Consider the following 7028-nt stretch of genomic DNA (forward strand, 5'->3'; position numbering starts at 1 on the left):
TGGCCAGTACGGGTATCGAACCCAGACCTTCGCGTTATTAGCACGACGCTCTAAACAACTGAGCTAACCGGCCTTAGATAATGTCATTCACGGATAAAGGTGGAAATAAACTAACCGTACTAAATAAGAGCGGAGAAAGAGAGAGTAGGAGTGGAGAAAGACAGAAAGAGAGAGTAAGGAGTGGAGATAGACAGACGAAAGAATAAGGAGGGAATTGGGAGGGAGAGAAAGAGAGAGTAAGGAGTGGAGAAGAAGAAAGAGAGAGTAATGAGTGGAGAAAGAGAGAGTAAGGAGTGGAGAAAGAGAGAGTAGGGAGTGGAGAAAGAGAGAGTAAGGAGTGGAGAAAGAGTAAAGGAGTGGAGAAAGACAGAAGAGAGAGTAAGGAGTGGAGAAGAGAGAGTAAGGAGTGGAGAAAGACAGAAAGAGAGAGTAGTAAAGTAAAAACAAAATCTCCTGCCAGTACGGGTATCGAACCGCGACCTTCGCGTTATTAGCACGACGCTCTAACCAACTGAGCTAACCGGCCTTAGATAATGCTCATTCTACGGATAAAGGTGGAAATAACTACACCGTACTAAATAAGAGCGGAGAAAGAGAGAGTAAGGAGTGGAGAAAGAGAGAGAAGGAGTGGAGAAAGAGAGAGAGTAAAAAAGAAAGGAGTGGAAAGACAGAAAGGAGAGTAAGGAGTGGAGAAAGAGAGAGTAAGGAGTGGAGAAAGAGAGAGTAAGGAGTGGAGAAAGAGAGAGTAGGGAGTGGAGAAAGAGAGAGTAAGGAGTGGAGAAAGAGAGAGTAAGGAGTGGAGAAAGAGAGAGAGTAAGGAGTGGAGAAAGACAGAAAGAGAGAGTAAGGAGAGGAGAAAGAGAGAGTAAGGAGTGGAGAAAGACAGAAAGAGAGAGTAAGGAGTGGAGAAAGACAGAAGAGGAGTAAGGGAGTGGAGAAGACAGAAAGAGAGAGTAAGGAGTGGAGAAAGACAGAAAGAGGGAGTAAGGAGTGGAGAAAGACAGAAGGAGAGTAAGGAGTGGAGAAAGACAGAAAGAGAGAGTAAGGAGTGGAGAAAGAGAGAGAAAGAGTGGAGAAAGACAGAGAGAGAGAGTAAGGAGTGGAGAAAGAGAGAGTAAGGAGTGGAGAAAGACAGAAAGAGAGAGTAAGGAGTGGAGAAAGACAGAAAGAGAGAGTAAGGAGTGGAGAAAGACAGAAAGAGAGAGTAAGGAGTGGAGAAAGACAGAAGGGGGAGTAAGGAGTGGAGAAAGACAGAAAGAGAGAGTAAGGAGTGGAGAAAGACAGAAAGAGAGAGTAAGGAGTGGAGAAAGAGAGAGTAAGGAGTGGAGAAAGACAGAAAGAGAGAGTAGTAAAGTAAAAACAAAATCTCCTGGCCAGTACGGGTATCGAACCGCGACCTTCGCGTTATTAGCACGACGCTCTAACCAACTGAGCTAACCGGCCTTAGATAATGCTCATTCTACGGATAAAGGTGGAAATAACTACACCGTACTAAATAAGAGCGGAGAAAGAGAGAGTAAGGAGTGGAGAAAGAGAGAGTAAGGAGTGGAGAAAGAGAGAGAGTAAGGAGTGTAGAAAGACAGAAAGAGAGAGTAAGGAGAGGAGAAAGAGAGAGTAAGGAGTGGAGAAAGAGAGAGTAAGGAGTGGAGAAAGAGAGAGTAAGGAGTGGAGAAAGAGAGAGTAAGGAGTGGAGAAAGAGAGAGAGTAAGGAGTGGAGAAAGACAGAAAGAGAGAGTAAGGAGAGGAGAAAGAGAGAGTAAGGAGTGGAGAAAGACAGAAAGAGAGAGTAAGGAGTGGAGAAAGACAGAAAGAGAGAGTAAGGAGTGGAGAAAGACAGAAAGAGAGAGTAAGGAGTGGAGAAAGACAGAAAGAGGGAGTAAGGAGTGGAGAAAGACAGAAAGAGGGAGTAAGGAGTGGAGAAAGACAGAAAGAGAGAGTAAGGAGTGGAGAAAGACAGAAAGAGAGAGTAAGGAGTGGAGAAAGAGAGAGAAAGAGTGGAGAAAGACAGAGAGAGAGAGTAAGGAGTGGAGAAAGAGAGAGTAAGGAGTGGAGAAAGACAGAAAGAGAGAGTAAGGAGTGGAGAAAGACAGAAAGAGAGAGTAAGGAGTGGAGAAAGACAGAAAGAGAGAGTAAGGAGTGGAGAAAGACAGAAAGGGGGAGTAAGGAGTGGAGAAAGACAGAAAGAGAGAGTAAGGAGTGGAGAAAGACAGAAAGAGAGAGTAAGGAGTGGAGAAAGAGAGAGTAAGGAGTGGAGAAAGACAGAAAGAGAGAGTAGTAAAGTAAAAACAAAATCTCCTGGCCAGTACGGGTATCGAACCCGCGACCTTCGCGTTATTAGCACGACGCTCTAACCAACTGAGCTAACCGGCCTTAGATAATGCTCATTCTACGGATAAAGGTGGAAATAACTACACCGTACTAAATAAGAGCGGAGAAAGAGAGAGTAAGGAGTGGAGAAAGAGAGAGTAAGGAGTGGAGAAAGAGAGAGAGTAAGGAGTGTAGAAAGACAGAAAGAGAGAGTAAGGAGTGGAGAAAGAGAGAGTAAGGAGTGGAGAAAGAGAGAGTAAGGAGTGGAGAAAGACAGAAAGGGAGAGTAAGGAGAGGAGAAAGAGAGTAAGGAGTGGAGAAAGAGAGAGTAAGGAGTGGAGAAAGACAGAAAGGGAGAGTAAGGAGTGGAGAAAGAGAGAGTAAGGAGTGGAGAAAGAGAGAGTAAGGAGTGGAGAAAGACAGAAAGGGAGAGTAAGGAGTGGAGAAAGAGAGAGTAAGGAGTGGAGAAAGACAGAAAGAGAGAGTAGTAAAGTAAAAACAAAATCTCCTGGCCAGTACGGGTATCGAACCCACGACCTTCGCGTTATTAGCACGACGCTCTAAACAACTGAGCTAACCGGCCTTAGATAATGTCCATTCTACGGATAAAGGTGGAAATAACTACACCGTACTAAATAAGAGCGGAGAAAGAGAGAGTAAGGAGTGGAGAAAGACAGAAAGAGAGAGTAAGGAGTGGAGATAGACAGAAAGATAGAGTAAGGAGTGGAGAAAGAGAGAGTAAGGAGTGGAGAAAGACAGAAAGAGAGAGTAATGAGTGTAGAAAGAGAGAGTAAGGAGTGGAGAAAGAGAGAGTAGGGAGTGGAGAAAGAGAGTAAGGAGTGGAGAAAGAGTAAGGAGTGGAGAAAGACAGAAAGAGAGAGTAAGGAGTGGAGAAAGAGAGAGTAAGGAGTGGAGAAAGACAGAAAGAGAGAGTAGTAAAGTAAAAACAAAATCTTCCTGGCCAGTACGGGTATCGAACCCGCGACCTTCGCGTTATTAGCACGACGCTCTAACCACTGAGCTAACCGGCCTTAGATAATGCTCATTCTAACGGATAAAGGTGGAAATAACTACACCGTACTAAATAAGAGCGGAGAAAGAGAGAGTAAGGAGTGGAGAAAGAGAGAGTAAGGAGTGGAGAAAGAGAGAGAGTAAGGAGTGTAGAAAGACAGAAAGAGAGAGTAAGGAGAGGAGAAAGAGAGAGTAAGGAGTGGAGAAAGAGAGAGTAAGGAGTGGAGAAAGAGAGAGTAAGGAGTGGAGAAAGAGAGAGTAGGGAGTGGAGAAAGAGAGAATAAGGAGTGGAGAAAGAGAGAGTAAGGAGTGGAGAAAGACAGAAAGAGAGAGTAAGGAGAGGAGAAAGAGAGAGTAAGGAGTGGAGAAAGACAGAAAGAGAGAGTAAGGAGTGGAGAAAGACAGAAAGAGAGAGTAAGGAGTGGAGAAAGACAGAAAGAGAGAGTAAGGAGTGGAGAAAGACAGAAAGAGGAGTAAGGAGTGGAGAAAGACAGAAAGAGGGAGTAAGGAGTGGAGAAAGACAGAAAGCGAGAGTAAGGAGTGGAGAAAGACAGAAAGAGAGAGTAAGGAGTGGAGAAAGAGAGAGAAAAGAGTGGAGAAAGACAGAGAGAGAGAGAGTAAGGAGTGGAGAAAGAGAGAGTAAGGAGTGGAGAAAGACAGAAAGAGAGAGTAAGGAGTGGAGAAAGACAGAAAGAGAGAGTAGGAGTGGAGAAAGACAGAAAGAGAGAGTAAGGAGTGGAGAAAGACAGAAAGGGGAGTAAGGAGTGGAGAAAGACAGAAAGAGAGAGTAAGGAGTGGAGAAGACAGAAAGAGAGAGTAAGGAGTGGAGAAAGAGAGAGTAAGGAGTGGGAAAGACAGAAAGAGAGAGTAAGGAGTGGAGAAAGAGAGAGTAAGGAGTGGAGAAAGAGAGAGTAAAGGAGTGGAGAAAGACAGAAGGAGAGTAAGAGTGGAGAAAGAGAGAGTAAGGAGTGAGAGAAAGACAGAAAGGGAGAGTAAGGAGTGGAGAAAGAGAGAGTAAGGAGTGGAGAAAGAGAGTAAGGAGTGGAGAAAGACAGAAAGGGAGAGTAAGGAGTGGAGAAAGAGAGAGTAAGGAGTGGAGAAAGACAGAAAGAGAGAGTAAGGAGTGGGAGAAAGACAGAAAGAGAGAGTAAGGAGTGGAGAAGAGAAAGAGGGAGTAAGGAGTGGAGAAAGACAGAAAGAGAGAGTAAGGAGTGGAGAAAGACAGAAGAGAGAGTAAGGAGTGGAGAAAGAGAGAGTAAGGAGTGGAGAAAGACAGAAAGAGAGAGTAAGGAGTGGAGAAAGAGAGAGTAAGGAGTGGAGAAAGAGAAGAGTAAAAGGAGTGGAGAAAGACAGAAAGAGAGAGTAAGGAGTGGAGAAAGAGAGAGTAAGGAGTGGAGAAAGACAGAAAGAGAGAGTAAGGAGTGGAGAAAGAGAGAGTAAGGAGTGGAGAAAGACAGAAAGAGAGAGTAAGGAGTGGAGAAAGAGAGAGTAAGGAGTGGAGAAAGAGAGAGTAGGGAGTGGAGAAAGAGAGAGTAAGGAGTGGAGAAAGAGTAAGGAGTGGAGAAAGACAGAAAGAGAGAGTAAGGAGTGGAGAAAGAGAGAGTAAGGAGTGGAGAAAGACAGAAAGAGAGAGTAGTAAAGTAAACAAAATCTCCTGGCAGTACGGGTATCGAACCCGCGACCTTCGCGTTATTAGCACGACGCTCTAACCAACTGAGCTAACCGGCTTAGATAATGCTCATTCTACGGATAAAGGTGGAAATAACTACACCGTACTAAATAAGAGCGGAGAAAGAGAGAGTAAGGAGTGGAGAAAGAGAGAGTAAGGAGTGGAGAAAGAGAGAGAGTAAGGAGTGTAGAAAGACAGAAAGAGAGAGTAAGGAGTGGAGAAAGAGAGAGTAAGGAGTGGAGAAAGAGAGAGTAAGGAGTGGAGAAAGAGAGAGTAAGGAGTGGAGAAAGAGAGAGTAGGGAGTGGAGAAAGAGAGAGTAAGGAGTGGAGAAAGACGAGAGTAAGGAGTGGAGAAAGACAGAAAAGAGAGTAAGGAGTGGAGAAAAGAGAGTAAGGAGTGGAGAAAGACAGAAAGAGAGAGTAAGGAGTGGAGAAAGACAGAAGAGAGAGTAAGGAGTGGAGAAAGACAGAAAGAGGAGTAAGGAGTGAGAAAGACAGAAAGAGGGAGTAAGGAGTGGAGAAAGACAGAAAGAGAGAGTAAGGAGTGGAGAAAGACAGAAAGAGAGAGTAAGGAGTGGAGAAAGACAGAAAGAGAGAGTAAGGAGTGGAGAAAGAGAGAGAAAAGAGTGGAGAAAGACAGAGGAGAGAAGTAGGAGTGGAGAAAGAGAGAGTAAGGAGTGGAGAAGAGAAAGAGAGAGTAAGGAGTGGAGAAAGACAGAAAGAGAGAGTAAGGAGTGGAGAAAGACAGAAGAGAGAGTAAGGAGTGGAGAAAGACAGAAAGGGAGAGTAAGGAGTGGAGAAAGACAGAAAGAGAGAGTAAGGAGTGGAGAAGACAGAAAGAGAGAGTAAGGAGTGGAGAAAGAGAGAGTAAGGAGTGGAGAAAGACAGAAAGAGAGAGTAAGGAGTGGAGAAAGAGAGAGTAAGGAGTGGAGAAAGAGAGAGTAAGGAGTGGAGAAAGACAGAAAGGGAGAGTAAGGAGAGGAAGAAAGAGAGAGTAAGGAGTGGAGAAAGACAGAAAGGAGAGTAAGGAGTGGAGAAAGAGAGAGTAAAGGAGTGGAGAAAGAGAGTAAGGAGTGGAGAAAGACAGAAAGGGAGAGTAAGGAGTGGAGAAAGAGAGAGTAAGGAGTGGAGAAAGACAGAAAGAGAGAGTAAGGAGTGGAGAAAGACAGAAAGAGAGAGTAAGGAGTGGAGAAAGACAGAAAGAGGGAGTAAGGAGTGGAGAAAGACAGAAGAGAGAGTAAGGAGTGGAGAAAGACAGAAAGAGAGAGTAAGGAGTGGAGAAAGAGAGAGTAAGGAGTGGAGAAAGACAGAAAGAGAGAGTAGTAAAGTAAAAACAAAATCTCCTGGCCAGTACGGGTATCGAACCCGCGACCTTCGCGTTATTAGCACGACGCTCTAACCAACTGAGCTAACCGGCCTTAGATAATGCTCATTCTACGGATAAAGGTGGAAATAACTACACCGTACTAAATAAGAGCGGAGAAAGAGAGAGTAAGGAGTGGAGAAAGAGAGAGTAAGGAGTGGAGAAAGAGAGAGAGTAAGGAGTGTAGAAAGACAGAAAGAGAGAGTAAGGAGTGGAGAAAGAGAGAGTAAGGAGTGGAGAAAGAGAGAGTAAGGAGTGGAGAAAGACAGAAAGGGAGAGTAAGGAGAGGAGAAAGAGAGAGTAAGGAGTGGAGAAAGAGAGAGTAAGGAGTGGAGAAAGACAGAAAGGGGAGAGTAAGGAGTGGAGAAAGAGAGAGTAAGGAGTGGAGAAGAGAGAGTAAGGAGTGGAGAAAGACAGAAGGGAGAGTAAGGAGTGGAGAAAGAGAGAGTAAGGAGTGGAGAAAGACAGAAAGAGAGAGTAAGGAGTGGAGAAAGACAGAAAGAGAGAGTAAGGAGTGGAGAAAGACAGAAAGAGGAGTAAGTAGTGGAGAAAGACAGAAAGAGAGAGTAAGGAGTGGAGAAAGACAGAAAGAGAGAGTAAGGAGGGAGAAAGACAGAAAGAGAGAGTAAGGAGGGAGAAAGAGAGAGTAAGGAGTGGAGAAAGAGAGAGTAAGGAGTG

At 44.6% G+C, this 7028-nt stretch overlaps 8 non-coding genes across 8 annotated transcripts; all 8 read right to left on the reverse strand.

Annotated features, from left to right (window-relative positions):
* Nucleotides 1-73, reverse strand: trnai-aau (transfer RNA isoleucine (anticodon AAU)). Its single transcript has one exon. It is a non-coding gene; the product is annotated as a tRNA-Ile (tRNA).
* A 380-nt stretch (nt 74-453) lies between these two features.
* On the reverse strand, nt 454-526 carry trnai-aau (transfer RNA isoleucine (anticodon AAU)). The gene has a single exon. It is a non-coding gene; the product is annotated as a tRNA-Ile (tRNA).
* Nucleotides 527-1370: 844 nt separating this feature from the next.
* On the reverse strand, nt 1371-1443 carry trnai-aau (transfer RNA isoleucine (anticodon AAU)). Its single transcript has one exon. It is a non-coding gene; the product is annotated as a tRNA-Ile (tRNA).
* An 853-nt stretch (nt 1444-2296) lies between these two features.
* On the reverse strand, nt 2297-2370 carry trnai-aau (transfer RNA isoleucine (anticodon AAU)). The gene has a single exon. It is a non-coding gene; the product is annotated as a tRNA-Ile (tRNA).
* A 446-nt stretch (nt 2371-2816) lies between these two features.
* Nucleotides 2817-2890, reverse strand: trnai-aau (transfer RNA isoleucine (anticodon AAU)). The gene has a single exon. It is a non-coding gene; the product is annotated as a tRNA-Ile (tRNA).
* A 375-nt stretch (nt 2891-3265) lies between these two features.
* Nucleotides 3266-3338, reverse strand: trnai-aau (transfer RNA isoleucine (anticodon AAU)). The gene has a single exon. It is a non-coding gene; the product is annotated as a tRNA-Ile (tRNA).
* A 1634-nt stretch (nt 3339-4972) lies between these two features.
* trnai-aau (transfer RNA isoleucine (anticodon AAU)) lies at nt 4973-5046 on the reverse strand. Its single transcript has one exon. It is a non-coding gene; the product is annotated as a tRNA-Ile (tRNA).
* A 1285-nt stretch (nt 5047-6331) lies between these two features.
* trnai-aau (transfer RNA isoleucine (anticodon AAU)) lies at nt 6332-6405 on the reverse strand. Its single transcript has one exon. It is a non-coding gene; the product is annotated as a tRNA-Ile (tRNA).
* Nucleotides 6406-7028: the final 623 nt, after the last annotated feature.

This window comes from Oncorhynchus kisutch, unplaced genomic scaffold (assembly GCF_002021735.2).
Source record: "Oncorhynchus kisutch isolate 150728-3 unplaced genomic scaffold, Okis_V2 scaffold3727, whole genome shotgun sequence".
NCBI classification, from domain to species: Eukaryota; Metazoa; Chordata; class Actinopteri; order Salmoniformes; family Salmonidae; genus Oncorhynchus; species Oncorhynchus kisutch.